Genomic DNA, 18,980 nt, shown 5'->3' with positions numbered 1-18,980 from the left:
CATAATAGTTGGTTCTACACATGTTGATCCCCCTCGAATCCTTGCAGCTAATCAGCGAGGACCTGCGTGGGCCACCAACAGCGAAGTCGATTCCGGTGAATCTCGGATAGGGGGTCCCGTGCTGGTAGTCTAGGCATGGTAGTAACAAGGACTCGAGGTTTCACCCAAGTTCGAGTTCTCTCGAAGAGATAATACCCTTCGTCCTGTTTGTGATTGCATTTTTTTGGATGGAGTACAAAGTACAGGTAATCTGCCATGAGATTGTTTACTGTCCTTTACAAGCCCTTCCCCTTGGTTTATATAGATACCAGAAGGTCTAGGGTTACAGATAGGTCAGCTACGTTGATGGTAATCGTGTTGTAGATGACCTCTAAGTCTTGAAGTATGTGCCATGCCTTCGGAAATATTCCTTCTTCGCACCATGAGCTTTCTGGAGATGGCCTACTGGTGAACCGCTACGGGGGGTCCTCGGCCCGGCCAATCTGGCCGGGAGACGACATGGTGAGTACCGCTTGGTCCAGGATGTAACATCCCGAGACCAATTCTTTCCAGGTTTTCTATTATATTGTTTGCTCTATGTTATTTTTGCATTGCATCATGTCATCATGCCATTAAATTTCGCAACCCAAATGTTTTCTCATGTAAATAAATTGTATGGATCTCCGATCCATTTAAATCGAGAAAAATGCACATGGTGATCTTTCTTAATAACATATATCCTCCCAATATTATCAGGGAGCTATAATAAAATATTCCATTAATCTGGAACTAACCATAACACGCTGACAATTTAAATCCCATGTCTTTTCTACTTCAAATTTGGTCTAAAAACTCGGCAGTAATTCTTTCTGCATTTATCCAAGCCCCACCAAAAATCTCAACATTTTTTGGGGCCTCACACACACCCACTTCCTATTCAAACTCATTGGAATTTAATTCAGATGAGTTTGAATTTAAGCTTTCAATCGCACCCGTTTCTATTTTTTGTGGGTCAAACTCGTTTTTATGAGTCCTAGAAAAATAGCCCTCTGCACGGCACCACTCGTAGCCCTATCTTTCTATTTTATAAACTCTTTTTATTTTTATTTATTTATTTTGTATGTCTCTAAACTCTGTTTATTTGCTTTTTTAGAACTAACTCTGTTTATTTATCTCCACTACTATTAAACAATCAAACAAGAACTTTCTTACGTGCACCTCATAAAACGTACACGGATTCATTATGACCGCATGATTAAGCCCACTAAACTTAATCTAACGGTTAGCCTTAACCTAATCCATTCTCTATGTGCACTTAACAATTTACATTGACTAACTGTGCTTCACCATATGAAACTCCACGTCCGATCAATTAGGAAACTATAATCATGATCACGTCTTCTTAGAAAACTAATCACGATCACATCTTCTTAGGAAACTAATTACGATCGTGTTTTATTAGGAAACTAATCATGATCGCGTTTTATTAGGAAACTGATCACGACCGCATTTTATTATCTCCACTACTATTAAACAATTAAACAAGAACTTTCTTACGTGCACCCCATAAAATGTACACGGATTCATTATTACCGCATGATTAAGCCCACTAAACTTAATCTAGCGGCTAGCCTTAACCTAATTCATTCTCTGTATGCACTTAACAATTTATATTGACTGACCGTGCTTCACCATATGAAACTCCACGTCCGATCAATTAGGAAACTATAATCATGATCGCGTCTTCTTAGGAAACTAATCACGATCACATCTTCTTAGGAAACTAATCATGATCGTGTTTTATTAGGAAACTAATCATGATCGCGTTTTATTAGGAAACTGATCATGATCGCATTTTATTAGGAAACTAATCGGGTATTCGCACACATTGACACGCCCATCACCTCGACCTCCTAGATCACGATCCTATCTCTCCCAAGAAAACACCACAACCGGCCTCCACTTGGCATGGCGACAAGGAGCCGAGGACCAACAACTCCTTCTCAGGGGACGCCGCCGGAGTGCCGGTAATTCGTGAACCGCCGAGGGTGCCGCACCGGTCGCCCCTTCTTAGGGGATGCCGCTGGAGTGCCGGTAATTTATGTTGCTTGTAAGACAACTGCCCAGCCATCATTTATGGTTTCTTGCGAACTTACACGGCGTGCCTGTCCTGACTTGTATCTCTACTACTAATAAACAAGCAAACAAGAACTTCGTTAAGTACACCCGGCAACTTGTCCCGCAAAACGCACGGAACAATCAACACCACACAATTATACCCGCACATCTAAATCTAACAGCCATCATTCATTTGCTGCCTGTACGGTGTGGACTTAGGAAATACCCTTGACTGACCGTCCTCCACCTCCAGCACCCCCCATCCACCCCCTACAATCACGCTGTACTCCAGGTAAATAAGGAAACAACATTAATTCGTCATCACACCACGCTGATCTCCTGGTAAAATAAGGAAACAAAATTAATTCGACATCGCACCGTCGCACCATCGCCATTGTTGCCGACCAACGTGGAGACCGTCCGCGAGCAGCGTCGCTTCCTTCCCCGAGGTCGCCAGGGCAGCGACGCCACAGAACTTCCAGCAAGGTCGCCAGGGCAGCGACGCCAGGGAACGCCCAGGATCCTGCCCTCGCAGCGTGGCATCCCTACGGGAGATCCCATCATTCATTTGCTGCCTGTACGGTGTGGACTTAGGAAATACCCTTGACTGACCGTGTCACCGCCATTGTTGCCGACCAACGTGGAGACCGTCCGCGAGCAGCGTCGCTTCCTTCCCCGAGGTCGCTAGGGCAGCGACGCCACAGAACTTCCAGCAAGGTCGCCAGGGCAGCGACGCCAGGGAACGCCCAGGATCCTGCCCTCGCAACGTGGCATCCCTACGGGAGATCCCCACTGGTACAGCCCGCCCTGCCCGTCGCAGCCAGCCGGATACACGCATCTGTAAAATTCTTCTCTCCACTTTAGTCTAAACTTCTTCCTTCGACCTGCTTCTTCCTTTGACCTGTTGCATCAATACTCCAAATTGTTATTTTCACAATATATAGTTCTAAAATATACACGCGTGCACATCACAATACTACACATCTGTATCGATTTCCAGCCTAACTGATACATGCATCCTATGTCCTAGACCTGGTGTGAACTAAAATAGCCATTCATATTTTAGAGTTGTGGTTTCGAAGTTATTTGTAAATGTAATCCATATGAACATTATTCTTTTACTTACTTCATTAACATATGTGCCAATATGTTCGCACCATACCCTCAGGGCCATTACCTTGACTGTCCATTCTAGATAATTAAGCTCCAAGGCACTTGATCAATTGACAACTGTAAAAAACAGGTTGCAAGTGCATGTGATGCCTACTTACTTTCTGATGAAGTCATAACCATCTGCATACTTGGTTGCCTGATTTTATTTTAAATGGAGTTGTATGCGTTGATAAGAAATTAAGGTGTTTGTAAACTTGGTGAGACTATCTTGACGACAAAGGGAGGGGACAAACTATAGCCGCTCTTATCCCCTTAGAGGGAGAGGTTAGGAGAGAACAAACCATGTCTTTAGTCTAAACTTCTTCCTTCGACCTGCTTCTTCCTTTGACCTGTTGAATCAATACTCGGAATTGTAATTTTCAGAATATATAATTCTAAAATATAAACATGTGCACATCACAATACTACACATCTGTAGCTAATGTTTATTGACCTGTTGCAGCAATACTCAGAATTGTAATTTTCAGAATATATAGTTCTAAAATATACACATGTGCACAACACAATACTACACATCTGTAGCGATTTCCAGCCTAACTGACACATGCATCCTATGTCCTATACCTGGCGTGAACTAAAATAGCAATTCATATTTTAGATTACATCTAGCAGTGGGGATAAAAAATATAGCTTCATTGTCCCAAGTAGATACGTCAGGATAAAGAATAAAAGTTAATTTCCGCACCAATAAATCACAATTTCTGTACCTGCCAAAGCAACATTCTATGTTTGCGGCTCAACAGCAGGGCCAATATCATCTTCTGCCTTCTGTTTTTGTGTAAGTGAACAGGAGGGCCAACCACTGAGAGTGGTCCTGCAAGGAGACCTGTCATTACAACTTCCTATTAATAATGTAAATACGGCTTTGATGAAGCACATTATCAACTTCCCAATTTTTTATGATAGCAATATTCATATGTAGGCCAAGGGTATGTCATCTCCCAAGAGTGCGGGAGCGCGCACCCCATTTCAGGATCTAAGTAACAACCGACTATTGGGTAATTATCGTCAGCCTTTTCCTAAAAATGTCATACTGTATTTGTTGGTGCTTATATCCTAACTTGCGGTATGTACTTATATCCTAACTTGCGGTATCTACTTATGCAGACCCCAAAGAATTGAAGAGGCAGAGGAACAGAGAGTACTATGCACGCAATAAAGATGATATCCTTAAAAGACGGCGTGAGGCCCGTGAGAAGAAACAGGCTTCAACAACACTGCTTAATGTCGATCAAAATGTACCTCATATACCCCAGCCGTTGGCCCGAGGTAAAATTTCCCTTACACTGCATTCCTATGTATTGGTCCAAAAACTTATAAGATGCATGCACCAAACTAACAACAATATGTCATAGATATGGACCCTAACGAACTGCAGAGCCAACTGGTTGGGATACAGTATTCACAGAACATGGATGGTGTCTTCGAGAGACAACATCAAGCCTATAGTGATATTGAAATGACCGGTGTGGATGGCGATGTCAATGAACAAGAAAATGAAACAGTTACACCGGTGCCCATGTACATCGGTAATGCTGATCAACAAAGTATATACAACCCTATGTGTTCATACTAATTAACTTTATTACACATATATGCAGACCCTAAGGAGTTGAGGAGGCAAAGGAACAGGGAGCGGTATGCACAAAATAGGGATGAGATATTAAAACGACAACGCCTATCCCGTGAAAAGAGAAAGATTAGTACTGGCCTCAACGATGATAACACTGTGTCGCAAACACCACCTACAGGACAATCCGGTGTCATCCAGCTACATAAATTGACAGGTTCGGGTGTACCATAAAATATACCTTTTGGGTGGGAGGTCCTGCATGTACTTGCATGTTCACACCTCATCGAATATGCCAGAAAAAATGGGTACTCATGTGGTGCTGCAATTTTATGGCAGGCTTCTCAAATATACAAATTTCGTCTCATGAACAAATCTCAATCGACAAGGAAAATTATTTAACCTGCGATGATGAATCCAATTGGTTGCACAGGAATGATGCGTATCAGAGGCAACTAATAGCAGGAAGCTCAAAAGGTAAATTTAACTGGCTTTGCCTTCCGGTCCAGCCACCATTCTGATTGTAATCATCTTCTGTGCGAAAATTAATTGTACATGCAGGACCTCCCACCCAAATTTCTGGAGTTCAGGTACCACAAATGAGCATAATACGTGAGCCAGATTTCATAATTGAGCATGCTGGTTAGTTCGTCCGTGCAGTTATGATGTTGGGGCGCCCACAGTGTATATTTGATAAAAAAATCCCTGATTTTCGATTGTTTCTTCAGGTATACAACCTTTTAGCGGATCCAACCAACTTCAAAATACGCCGGAATATGATACGATCCGGCCTGCGCAACCGGATCCACTAGGTACTAATAACACTACTAATATGATATGGGATTTTGAAGATTCAGCATGCTTATGCTCTACTAATCTTATGATTTTTTATAGTGGGCAATGACCAGAAAGATGATCCATATGGGATTTTTGAACCTGTTGTTGAACTAAACAATTTACAAGGTATATTGTATATACTATCATACACACATACAGGTCATCATACATAAATTTGAGTCATTTCTGTATGACCAATATATTCCCTACTAGACTGCTTGGAGCCATTGCATAATGGAGAAGCTGCATACCATGAGCCTGATGAAGAAGCTAGAATATTTATGGATCAGGGTATGTGCATTGCGTATTTTCTAATTTACCAATCTAAAATGCACATATTATGGGTATTTACTGATAAAATACATGTGTTGTCCTGTGCTAGATGTTGCTTTTGAATCATACCAAATTGGACAGCATCCTACCCGAGCAGTACCCGTAGCAAATACCGATGACTTCATATACCGAAACCTACCTACAAGGCACCATGTCCTAAGAAAGGTTGCGGACTGTCGCCACTGTGGGGCGTTGCGGTTTCCATTCGAGGGGCCAGCATTTTGTTGCAGAAAAGGAAAAGTCGATTTGTTTACTCCAGATGTTCTAGAAGAGTTGAAACGGTTGTTTACAAGTCAAGATGATGAGGACGCTAAGTACTTCAGAGAACATATACGGTATTTCAACTCGCACTTCTCATTCACAAGTTTAGGCGTCACCCTTGATCGTCGAGTAAGCACTGCGGCAGGAACTGGCATATATACATTCCGTGCATGTGGTGGGCTGTACCACGCTCTTGACAATCTGGTGCCGGCTGATAATGGCCCTCGGCATTTGCAACTCTATATTTATGATACAGATCAAAACTTGGTACACAGGGCTAATAGGTCTCCAGATCTTAATATAGACCTCATACGGAAGATTCTGAGAATACTACAGCATAACCCTTATGCACAAGTTTTGAAGAGCCTAGGGTCTGTTCCGAATCTACATGAGTATAGAATCTCACTAAACACGGATATCAAGTTAGATCAGCGAAGGTACAATGGCCCTACGACTTCCCAAGTGGCAGCGATATGGGTTGAAGGGAGTGACCCACAAAATTGCTTTGACAGGAGTGTTGTTGTGCATGGAAAAACAGGAAACCGGCCACTGTATATTAGAGCATACTATGGGTGCTACGACCCATTGTCATATCCACTGTTTTTCCCACGTGGAGAGACTGGCTGGAATCGTTGCATGCCATATATTCGGCCACAAGATGACACGAACCAAAATTCAATACATACTCCTGCATTGCAAGGAAACCAAGCCTCTGTCGAACATATAGGTATGATGTTCACTTTTATTTTATATACAAGCTATTTGTGAATGATGATGACAGCTTTTATGTATCAGTTGAAGACTTGATTAAAGAAAGAGAAGAAGATGGTAATTTGGCACTGCATGAAGCTGGTAATCATGCACCACAGGGAAACCAAGCCCCTGAATTATATACAGGTATGATGTGAACTATTAATTTATATACTTTCTGTTTTCCACAATGATGCTCAAAACTTGTGTTTTCATATACATCTGTCATATCTATCAGATGGGAACTTCATTAGAGAAATAGAACAAGATGGGAATTTTACAGCGCATGACGCCCATGGCACTGATTTACCTTCGGGTATTATTCACTTATTCTTCAATTATTATGTTGTCGATCATTATGAATATTGTTGATGACTACAAGTCCACCCACCATATTGATATTGATCTCAAACTTGTAGATGACAATGAGGATAACCCAGATGACGAATTTGGTGACAATGAGGTCAATGCAAAACAATCCAGAAAATTTGTTAGTGCTAGGGAGTACTACTGCTTCAAGCTGCAAGTCAGGAGGAAGCTTTTTAACATCATCTTGTTCGGTCATCGCCTTTTCCAACAGTGGGCTATTGACATGTATATCAAGATTGAAACTATGCGGCTTGATTGGTACTCAAAGCCGGAAAATCAAAAGGTTATACGCGCTGACCTCTACCAGGTAGTGTTCTTGTGTTTATTTTAATACAGCATAATGCAATGACATTATGGACGTTCCAAGAATTTGTATAACGTTCTATGCTATTATAGGGTCTTGTTGACACCGTCGTTGTCGGCGAGTCACGCGGAGATCGAATTGGCAAAAGAATTGTGCTTCCACGTACATTTCCTGGTGGTGATCGCGACATGCAACGGAGGTTCTTGGATGCTATGGCAATAGTGCAGCGGTGGGGTAAACCGGATTATTTTATCACGATGACGTGCAACCCATATTGGGAGGAGATAACCGATAAGTTGTTGCCTGGACAACTGCCGCAGGACCGTCCAGACCTGGTGGCAAGAGTATACAAGGCTAAACAGCGAGATATGATGGACTTACTAACTAAGGGTAAGCATTTCGGAGAAGTCGCGGCCTATGTACATGTAACTGAGTTCCAGAAGCGAGGTCTCCCGCATGAGCATATACTTCTAATCATGAAAGCAAAAAGCAAGTTATCGACACCGGATGACTATGATCGAGTGATATGTGCAGAGATACCGGACAAAGAGAAACACCCCGTTCTACATGAACTGGTCGTCAAACACATGCTGCATGGACCATGTGGCGAGTTGAAAAAAAGTTGCCCTTGCATGATTGATGGTCAATGTCGGTTTCATTACCCGCGAGATTTTTGTGATGCCACACAACAAGGGAAAGACTCATATCCCATCTATAGGCGGAGGGACGATGGGCGTCGAATTAGGATCAGAGGAGCAGATTTGGACAATAGGTGGGTGGTCCCTTACAACCCTTCACTACTTATGCGATACAACTGCCACATTAATGTGGAAGCATGCTCGAGCATCAAGGCAGTCAAGTACTTATTCAAGTACATCTACAAAGGTCATGATCGTACATCCTTTGCATTCGAGCAGGATATCATCAATGATGGTGGAATCATCAATGAAATCCGACAATATAGGGATGCACGATACGTATCTCCTCCAGAGGCTATTTACAAGATTTTTGGTTTTAAAATGTTTGGTGTCAGTCCATCTGTGCTACAACTCCAGCTTCATTTGCCAAATATGCATACAGTTGCATTTAAAGCATGTGAGAATCTTGCAGATGTTGTAGCTCGACCATCTTCTTCAAAGTCCATGCTTACAGAATACTTTGAGATGAACCGAAAGTTTCCAACTGCATGAAAATGGTTGTACAGAGAGTTTCCAGAACATTATAGATGGATACCTGGAAATAAGAAGTAGCAGAATAGAAGAAATAAGAGATCACAGATTGGAAGACTTGTGCATGCACACCCTGCTGAAGGAGAGAGGTACTACTTGCGTGTGCTCCTAAGTCATGTCCGAGGTGCCACTTCATTCGATGATTTAAAAACAGTAAATGGCAAGCCATGCAGTTCCTTCAGGGAGGCATGTGAGCACTTAGGCCTTATTGAGCACGACAGGACTCTTGATGATTGCATGACGGAGGCAGCCACATTTCAGATGCCTTCTGCCCTAAGACGGTTATTTGCAACTATACTGGTGTTTTGCGAGGCAACAGAAATCCGGCAGCTGCGGGACAAACACCTGGCATCAATGTCTGAGGATTACCGGCGTAATCAATCCAATGAGGCAACACTTGAGCAGATGGTCCTCAGAGATATCAGGGATATGTTGCAATCCATGGGAAAAGATATTACAAGCTATGGACTTCCGGATTTGGTTGAGAACGATGGTTCTTCTGACGGTGAGTACAAAGAGGTAACAGAGGAGAGGCAAGTCAGCGTGGACAAAGAACACCTAGATTTATTTAGTAGTTTGAACAATGAACAGCTGGCTGGTTTCAATGAAATAATGGATCATGTGATGGAACACAAAAGCCAGATATTCTTTGTTGATGGTCCAGGAGGCACCGGCAAGACATACTTGTACAAGGCATTGCTTGCAAAGGTGCGTTCGATGGGCCAGATAGTGATTGCAACTGCTACATCAGGTATAGCGGCGTCAATAATGCCCGGAGGACGGACTGCGCACTCCAGGTTCAAAATTCCATCAAGCTCACTGACAACAACATGTGTAGTTTCACAAAGCAGAGTGGTACAACGGAGTTGCTTAAACAAGCCTCCTTGATAATTTGGGACGAGGTCGCTATGACAAAACGTCAAGCAGTTGAGACGCTTGATAGATCCCTGCAGGACATAATGGACTGTTCTTTGCCATTTGGGGGAAAGGTTGTCGTCTTTGGTGGGGATTTCAGGCAGGTCCTCCCCGTTGTGACACGTGGGACAAGAGCATAGATCACGGATGCTACACTTCTAAGATCCTATCTGTGGGAGAAGACCCGGAAGATACGCCTCACGCGCAATATGCGAGCACAGGCTGATCCTTGGTTCTTTGAATACCTCCTACGGATCGGCAATGGAACAGAAGAGACAATTGGCGACGACTATGTGCGTCTCCCTGACGACATTGTGATCGGCTATACCGAGGATGAGAAAGCTATTAACACACTCATCGACAATGTCTTCCCATCGTTGCATGCCAATGCTAGATCGAGAGAGTATATGAGCACACGTGCTATTCTTTCCACCAAGAACGATCATGTCGATGACCTGAATGACAAGATGATCTCCAGGTTTCCAGGCTCAGAAAAGTTATACCACAGCTTCGACTCCATCGAGGATGACTTGCAGTATAATTACACGATTGATTTTCTAAACTCGATCACACCAAATGGCTTGCCCCCGCATGTGTTGAGATTAAAGGTTAACTGCCCGGTCATTCTGCTCCGGAACCTCGACCCTCATAATGGCCTATGCAATGGGACACGACTTATGATTAGAGCCTTCCAGGATAATGCAATCGACGCAGAGATTGTTGGTGGTCAGCATGCTAGAAAGAGGGTCTTCATACCTAGGATCCCTATGTCGCCCTCGGAGGACATCTCACTTCCTTTCAAACTTAAGAGGAAACAGTTCCCCATTCACCTGAGTTTTGCGATGAAAATTAACAAGGCGCAGGGTCAGACTATCCCAAACGTCGGTATTTACCTTCCCGAGCCAGTATTCTCACATGGTCAGCTATATGTTGCATTGTCAAGGGGAGTGTCCAGAGAGACGACGCGGATTTTGGCCAAGCCAAACAACGAGGTTGATAAATCTGGGAAAAGCACCAAGAACATTGTCTATAGAGATGTTTTGGGGAGATGAGGCAGGTGCGCTATTCCGGTATTTATTTGCACCTTGTTATTGTATCTGTAACTACTTGTGGATCTAACATTATTTGTTTTTATTTGCAGGTTTAGCGAAGGAGAATAAGTAGCAGAAGAGGAGGTAAGGTGGATGAACACAAGGGTATCTTCTTCGATCGAGCAAAAGGTGAGAGCTCTGCTTCTCCATCTGATCCCCCCTGATATGTATGTAATGACCAGATGGGGTACGCACGTGATATGTAATAATCAGATGGAGTAGGCATACATAATGATAGTGCCTAACCTTTTTTCAGATGATAAGAGCAAAATGTATGCTACTGTGTTCTTTTTGAGCTTCCATGCATAATATTTTTCTATGAGTATAATGTGCTAATGTGCTGATGTATTGCAATATTTCAGGTTTTCAAGTTTGTCAGGTGAGAAACACTGCATAGAAAAAAGGTTGAACAGACATTCATGGCAGGAAGAGGTAGAGGACAAATTGAGTGTTGAGGTACTCCGTGAGAAAGAGGATAAAGAAAGGAGTCAGCACATGAAGAGAGGCACCCAAAGTTAAAATGATACAGTCCTAATAACATCAACAATCTATCATAGTTATTAGCTTTTGCTATTCACTTGCTGTTTAGCCTATAGTTCAGCATCAGCTGAGATTGTGCTCCACTTTTGGGCCATCAGATTTCCATGTTCTGATAATTAACCGAATGGGTTATGTTTTAATGTAACTGATTTGGGTATGCAACTGTTTATGCATATAATTCTGAAGAACACACATCATTGCTGTTAATAATATATTGTACACGACTTGCTTCTTGATAATGTCAAGCATTATTACTACTATATTGAACATACGTCCAGGACAAAAGTTTGTTTTACCAGAAAAATTTAAGCTGGTTGAAATAACTAGCATGTATCTTCTCATTGCAAAATTTTATTTTACACGTGATCAGCAATAATATAATATAAAACTTAAGTACGAAACTCACCACGGTGGAAATCTGCTATGTCATCGTTTTATCAGGCTCACATCTCTTGGAACAACTTAAAGCAATTCCCTGGCCCCTCCTGTCCAGCACAGCCACTGAACTAAACCTTCTGTATCTGTATATAAAAAGGTAAGAGAAAACACACACAAAATCAAAGATACATTCCGATGAGCTGAAACCAATATTTTTGTATTAAAATGTATCTACACTTCTACACTACTATTAAAAGAGCAAACATGAATTCTTCTACAACCACACCACAAAATGTACACAGGATAACCTGCACCCCATGATCAATTACATCTAATGAAATCTAACAGCACAGATTCATTCAGCGGTCTGACATCCGATTGGATGGCTCAGATTCAATGTTCTGCCACCCACGTCTGCCCCGCACACGTTCTGCCCTTCAGATCGATCGGCATCACGATTTTTTCTCGCTCAATGCCGCCGCACCTCCATACATCGCCCAGCCCTAGCTCCGGTGGCTGCGCCGCCCATGACGCCGACGATTTCTACTGGGATGTCGCGGACGAGCGAGGCGGAGTTCCAGGCCATCGAGGCCGCCTACGCCGTCGAGTAGGCCAAGCCGCCTGCCCACGACACCGGCGCCGGCGACGCCCAACACATGGTCCCAACAATCGGTGGTGCTACCTCGCCGTCATGGATCCTAGCCAAGGTAGAGCTCCCCTCTTCTTGTTTCCCATATCCCCTTTCTTTCAAAATTCTGAACCCAAAGATACAGATCCACCGACGTTGCGCTTGGTCATGGAAATTGCATCCTTGCACCAGTATTAACAAGACGTCTGTAATCCATCTACCTGCATGCTTAGGCTAGCCCTTGTGTACGCCGTGTTGCGGTATGCTTCCAATCGGTCAAGAATAAATCCATCTTGTATGACGCATACCTGTTGGAAAGCATAAAGCACTCTGGTGAATCACTTTGGGAGTTAATGGTTGTGCCAAAAATTGGTACCAGATCACAGGTTGTTCTTCCATGATTTTCAAAAAGCAAGCACAAGATCATGGTGTTACTGAAGTGAGAAGATAATTGATCTATAATCTAGTTGTGTGTCAAGCCTGCATCAATAGTGTTGTAGTATTGACAAAAACCATGTCAATGTTGCTACATTTTCATCACCAACAATGAGAACCTGGTTTTGGTAAATTAATTTGTGTAATAATATGTTTGAAAGGAACGATATGGTTGACTAGAGGGGGGGTGAATAGGCAACTAACAATTTTTAAGCTTTTCTTTACCAAATTAAACTTCGCAACAAATAGGTTGTCTAGATATGCAACTAAGTGAGCAACCTATATGATGCAATAACAACTAGCACACAAGCAAGCAAGAGATGTAACAATAAGTAAGCTTGCAAAAGTAAAGGCACGAAATAACCAAGAGTGGAGACGGTGAAGACGAGGATGTGTTACCGGAGTTCCTTCCTTTTAAAGGGAAGTACGTCTCCGTTAGAGCGGTGTAGAGGCACAATGCTCCCCAAGAAGCCACTAGGGCCACCGTATTCTCCTCACGCCCTCACACGATGCGAGATGTCGTGATTCCACTATTGGTGCCCTTGAAGGCGGCGACCGAACCTTTACAAGCAAGGTTGGGGCAATCTCCACAACAATTGGAGGCTCCCAACAACAACACCACCATGAAGCTTCACCACAATGGAGTATGGCTTCGAGGTGACCTCAACCGTCTAGGGTGCTCAACACCCAAGAGTAACAAGATCCGCAAGGGATAAGTGGGGGAATCAAATATCCTTTGGTGGAAGTGTAGATCGGGCCCTTGTCACCCAATCCCGAGCAAATCAACAAGTTTGATTGGCTAGGGAGAGAGATCGAGCGAAAATGGAGCTTGGAGCAACAATGGAGCTTAGAGGTGGAAGAGGTAGTGAACTAGAGGTAGAAGACATCCCTTATATAGTCGGGGAAAAGATCCAACCGTTATCCACTAGTTCTGCCCGCAACTCACGGTACTACCGCTCCAGGGGAGCGGTATTACCGCGACAACAAGCGGTACTACCGTGTGAGACCACGGTACTACCGTGGCAGCTCCACAGGCCGGACCAAGCCTGAGCTAGGAGCGGTACTACTGCTGGCGCGGTACTACCGCTCCCCTTGCGGTACTACCGCAAGGCAGGAGGGTCACGGCCTGGGAAGGGCGCGGACGAAATAAATTTCATGCATGCCTACTTCCGCAGAAACTAGGGTGGTACAAAAACCCGACGCGGTACTACCGCCCACAAGGCGCAGTACTACCGTGGTAGGCACGGATGTAAAAAATTACATCCGCGCCTACTACCGCGACGCAGCGGTACTAGGCGGAAGGGCCACGGTACTACAACTCCAAGGGAGCGGTACTACCGTGGGCCCCGCGGTACTACCGCGCGGGGCGAGCGGTACTACCGTGGGTGCCGCGGATGTAAAAAATTACATCCGCCCCTACTACCACACCGGAGCGGCACTAGGCCAGAGTGCGGCGGTACTACCGCGCCAACGGAGCGGTACTACCGTGAGGGGCACGGATGTAAAAAATTACATCCGCCCCTACTACCGCGCTGGAGCGGCACTAGGCCAAGGTACAGCGGTACTACCGCGCCCGAGGGGCGGTACTACCGTGTCCTGCCGCGGTACTACCGCATGTACAGCAGTAGTCGACAGTTTTTCGCACAACCATGATAACGATGGGTAGCTCCAAGGTGCAAGGGAAGGAGGGGCAAGTGTACGTGTGATTCCACCCTACCTTTCCGACGCGGACCCCCTCTTAATAGTACGGCTCTCCTACGACTCAACTCCACCAAAGAGAAACGTAGAACAACGCCGGCTTCACTAGCTCCGAGAGGCACCGAATCGTCTTGTGCCTGATGAAGAAGTATCTGTGGGTCAAAAGGCACACGATTAGTCCGCACGAGTATTGCCATCAATCACCAAAACACTTAAGGATAAATGTGCCCTTACAATCTCCCCCTTTTTGGTGTATTGATGACAACACGGAATTTGCACATAGATAAGATAAGTTTAAAGCAGTGGCAAACCCCACTCCTCTAAAATATAGACGAGGCTCCCCCTAGATGTGTGCACTATATATGAATGCTTTGGACTGCATGGCACACAAACTAGGATCAACACTCCCCCTATATTTTAGAGACCAAGACATGATAATAAGCCTAGCATAGCATGAAAGTAGCACAATATAACACAAGCTAGCTAGGATAGATAGAGTGCATATGTCTTAGACCATATGAGATAAGATAACCAAGGTTCAAACGATAAAAGCAGCAAAGAGCTCAACTGGCAAACACACAAACTCGCAAAACCAAATCCCTACGCTCTCTCCCCCTTTGGCATCGAGACGCCAAAAAGGCAGAGAGGACACCTAAACACACAAGAGGTGGCTCAAGCAGAGAAACTGTCCCACTCCTCTGCATCAGACTCCTCCGCAGCTGGAATGGACTCCTCGGCCTCCTCCTCAGAATCAGTCCACTTGAATCCTTGCTTCTCCATCCACTCGGTCTCAGGAGTGATGTGCTCCTCAGACCCGGCAGACACATCCTCGCCATAGAGCTTCAAGATCTTGTTGTGCCGGCGACGACTCTCCTTGGACTCCACGTGAGCCCTGTACTGTCCCTTGGCTTGCATGCAGAAAAGTGACTTCATCTTATCCGTCAACCTCTTGGCCCAAGATGGCCTAGAGTCACTCTGAGTAGGCCTAGCAGAACGGCCCCCAGCAACATCCTCAGCTCCAGCAGCATCCTCATCAACAGCAGCAGCCCTAGCAGCAGACGCCTCAGCACGAGTAGCAGTGTTGGCCCAGTTGGGTTTGACCCTCAGACAAATGGGCTCATGGCGAATCCAGTCTGGATCCAGGAACTCCTCCGTGGGGTACATCTTCTCCCAAGTCTTCGAAATCAGCAGAAACAAGTAGGGTCCATAAATAGGCACCTTGCGGTTGAACACAGCAAACCGAAGCTCGCACCACATGATGTGAGAGACATCAAGTGGCTGAGTCTGAGATGAGCGAGCCTCCTCGCACAGAAGCATCATGTCCACCATGTAGGCATGAACCTTGTCTTTATCACCGATGCGTGGGAACAGAGAGTTGCGGAAGATGCGGTACATGATATCCAGAAACGGGTTGAGAACCGAGACTATCTTGCCAGTGGCGAGCTTCTTCTCAACCATGAACGGAGTGAGCTTGTCCTTGTCAGCAGAGTCAGTATTGCCGTGAGGGCGAACACCAACAGGAGTGTCAAGTCCATCATCAGCAACTTGAAGTAACTCCATGAACTCCTTCCAGGTAGCAGACAGCTGGCGGCCATTGGTCATCCACGTCATCCTCCTCTCATCATTGGTGTGGAAGTACACTGAGGCAAAGAACTGACAAATGATCTCAGGGTCATAGTCCATGTGGAACGAGATCACATGCTCAATGCCAAACTGCTCCACCAAGTCCAGAGCCTCCCCAAAGTAGTCACGAAACTTGTCCTTCCTCATGTGGTGCATCTCAATCCACTTCACCTCTACATAGGTATTCTGCTTGTTCTTGATGACATCCAAGTAGATCTGGGTTTGAGTCTTGTTCCAGAACAGTTCACATCCTCTGATAGTGGAGCGTGGGGTCGCATATGGGTGAAGCTGCCTGATACGGACATACTCTCGAGCGCCTATCTCATACATGCCCCTGGCGGGCTCCTTGTGCTTGCTGGCGGTGGACTTGACATTGCGCTTCGACGCAGATGATCCCTCGGGAACTTCGCCTGGGTTGCGCAGACGCTTGGAACCAGTGTCACGGACGGGATTGGCCCGGCGAGAGCCACCACCTAAAACACACACGCAAAGCACCAAAACAAGTCGAAAAGGATCAATGCAAAGGCTAAAAAGACTGCACATGAAACCCATAGAAGATAAACGAGAAAGTTAGCATGCGATAGAGGTGACCCACTGTAGAACTGCCATGGGGTGTGATACTAAGGTCTTACTAGAGCTCCAGACACGGTAGTACCGTGAGGGGTCACGGTAGTACCGTGGCTGGGGCAGTAGTACGACGTTAGTACCGCACGGCGCGCGGTAGTACCGCGCCATAGAAGCGGTAGTACCGTGGGAGCGGTAGTACCGCGCCATACGGGCGGTAGTACCGCGTCGCATCGGATCAAGCAGGATTTGAATCTGAAAAGACCCGCGAAGCCATGGCGGTGCTACGGTGACCAGATCTAGAGCAAGACAACAATACAAGTATAAATCCTATGCAATACTACACTCCTTCATCCTACTCTTGCAGAGATCTAGCCGAGAAATCTCAAGAACATGCAAGCCTCCCCCAAAACCTAGAAAAACCAAATACAATCATCACGGAGAAGGATTTGGGGAAAAACCTTGGTCCATAGCAAGAGCACGTGGTGGGGAACGATCCCACCGGACGGAATCACGGGAGGGCAGTTGGTGGAGGAGATCCGGCGACGAACGCCGGCTCCGTTCGTGAGCACGAGAGAGGAACGGGCTATGAGGAGAGAAAGGGACGAATGGGTATGGGGGAGTTAGAACTCCCCCTCCCCGACCTTATCCCCGCGAGCCCGAACCGGCGCGGTAGTACCGCGGGTCATCGCGGTAGTACCGCCCGGGCGGAAGTACCGCGCCGTGGCGGTAGTACCGCTCCATCAGGCGTGAGCTCATGCCGCTTGGGTGCGTAGTACCGTGCTCCCATCAGCGGTAGTACCGTGGCCGACCGCGGTAGTACCGTGAGCTCATGCCACCAAGGGTTTCGAACAAGAGAGAAAAACACGCCTTTGCATCGAAAAACAGACACAACCCAAAGCAGCACAAAAGCAAAGGAACAACAGTAAAACCCTAAGTAACAAGGTCTCTCGAGGAGAGAGAGGGCGGTGGCCGAAGCCACCTATGTTTGAGTTGGATGGTATGGCACCGCGAAGAATTATCCTTGGGCCCATGACCAAAACTCGTCTTTGAAGCACAAGTACCATCAAAAATGGCTAATGTGAAAGAGGTGATCTATTTATGCATAATGGGGGGAGGGAGAGTTCATTGAGAGAACAACACTCCCCCTATGTCCATGCCTACATCTAAACTAGACAACAAGTTGAGTGTGGTGGGGGGTGCACGGGTTCAAGTCACATTGCTCAAATCAATGATATTTAGCTCATGCCTTAACTCGCGAAATCTTGCTTCATCCAATGGCTTCGTGAAAATATCTGCAAGGTTATCATGAGTGTTGACATACTTGAGCTCGATCTCCCCTCGCCGAATGTGATCCCGAATGAAGTGATACCGAATCTCAATGTGCTTCGTCTTGAAGTGTTGCACCGGGTTGAGGGAAATCTTGATGGCACTTTCATTATCACACCAAAGAGGCACTTTGTCACAAGTGACACCGTACTCCTTTAAAGTTTGCCTCATCCATAGGAGTTGAGCACAACAACTACCGGCCGCCACATACTCTGCTTCGGTGGACGAGAGAGACACACAACTTTGTTTCTTGGAAGACCAACTTACCAAAGAGCAGCCAAGAAATTGACACCCTCCGGAAGTGGACTTCCTATCCACTTTGTCTCCCGCCCAATCGGAATCCGTGAAACCTTCAAGCTTGAAGTTTGCTCCTCTTGGGTACCATAAGCCAAAGTTTGGGGTATGAGCCAAATATCGAAAGATTCGTTTGACCGCCACAAAGTGACTTTCCTTTGGTGCGGCTTGAAAACGTGCACACATCCCCACACTCAACATGATATCCGGTCTAGATGCACAAAGGTAAAGCAAGGATCCAATCATGGAGCGATATACCTTTTGATCCACCGCTTTACCATTGGGATCGATGTCAAGTTGGCACTTGGTAGGCATTGGTGTAGTAGCCGGCTTGACATCACTTAGCTTGAATCTTTTAAGCATGTCTTGAGTATATTTGGCTTGGTTGATGAAGGTTCCTTCTCTTCTTTGCTTGATGTCGAAACCAAGAAAGAACTTCAACTCTCCCATCGAAGACATCTTAAACTTGGAGGTCATGAGAGCGGCAAATTCTTCATTGAAAGCTTTGTTAGGGGAACCAAAGATAATATCATCAACATATAGTTGGCATACAAACAACTCC

At 45.4% G+C, this 18,980-nt stretch overlaps 1 long non-coding RNA gene across 3 annotated transcripts; it reads right to left on the bottom strand.

Moving 5' to 3' along the window:
• Positions 1-1,906: 1,906 nt before the first annotated feature.
• On the bottom strand, positions 1,907-13,043 carry LOC123190293 (uncharacterized). 3 transcript variants are annotated; one of them, XR_006496276.1, is made up of 9 exons: positions 12,697-13,043; positions 11,876-11,990; positions 5,244-5,419; positions 5,082-5,162; positions 3,978-4,096; positions 3,552-3,599; positions 2,710-2,998; positions 2,476-2,642; positions 1,907-2,378 (listed from the first exon to the last, which is right to left on the bottom strand). It is a non-coding gene; the product is annotated as an uncharacterized lncRNA (long non-coding RNA). The 3 variants fall into 3 exon arrangements; XR_006496277.1 differs by lacking the exons at positions 5,082-5,162; positions 5,244-5,419 and having other exon boundaries at positions 1,910-2,378; positions 3,978-4,084; positions 12,697-13,040; XR_006496273.1 differs by lacking the exons at positions 5,082-5,162; positions 5,244-5,419 and having other exon boundaries at positions 1,913-2,378; positions 12,697-13,039.
• Between the last annotated feature and the right edge of the window lie 5,937 nt (positions 13,044-18,980).

Source organism: Triticum aestivum, chromosome 1A (genome assembly GCF_018294505.1).
Source record: "Triticum aestivum cultivar Chinese Spring chromosome 1A, IWGSC CS RefSeq v2.1, whole genome shotgun sequence".
Classification (NCBI taxonomy): Eukaryota; Viridiplantae; Streptophyta; class Magnoliopsida; order Poales; family Poaceae; genus Triticum; species Triticum aestivum.
The sequence above is the reverse complement of the archived record's forward strand: the minus strand, read 5'-3'. Positions and strand labels throughout refer to the sequence as shown.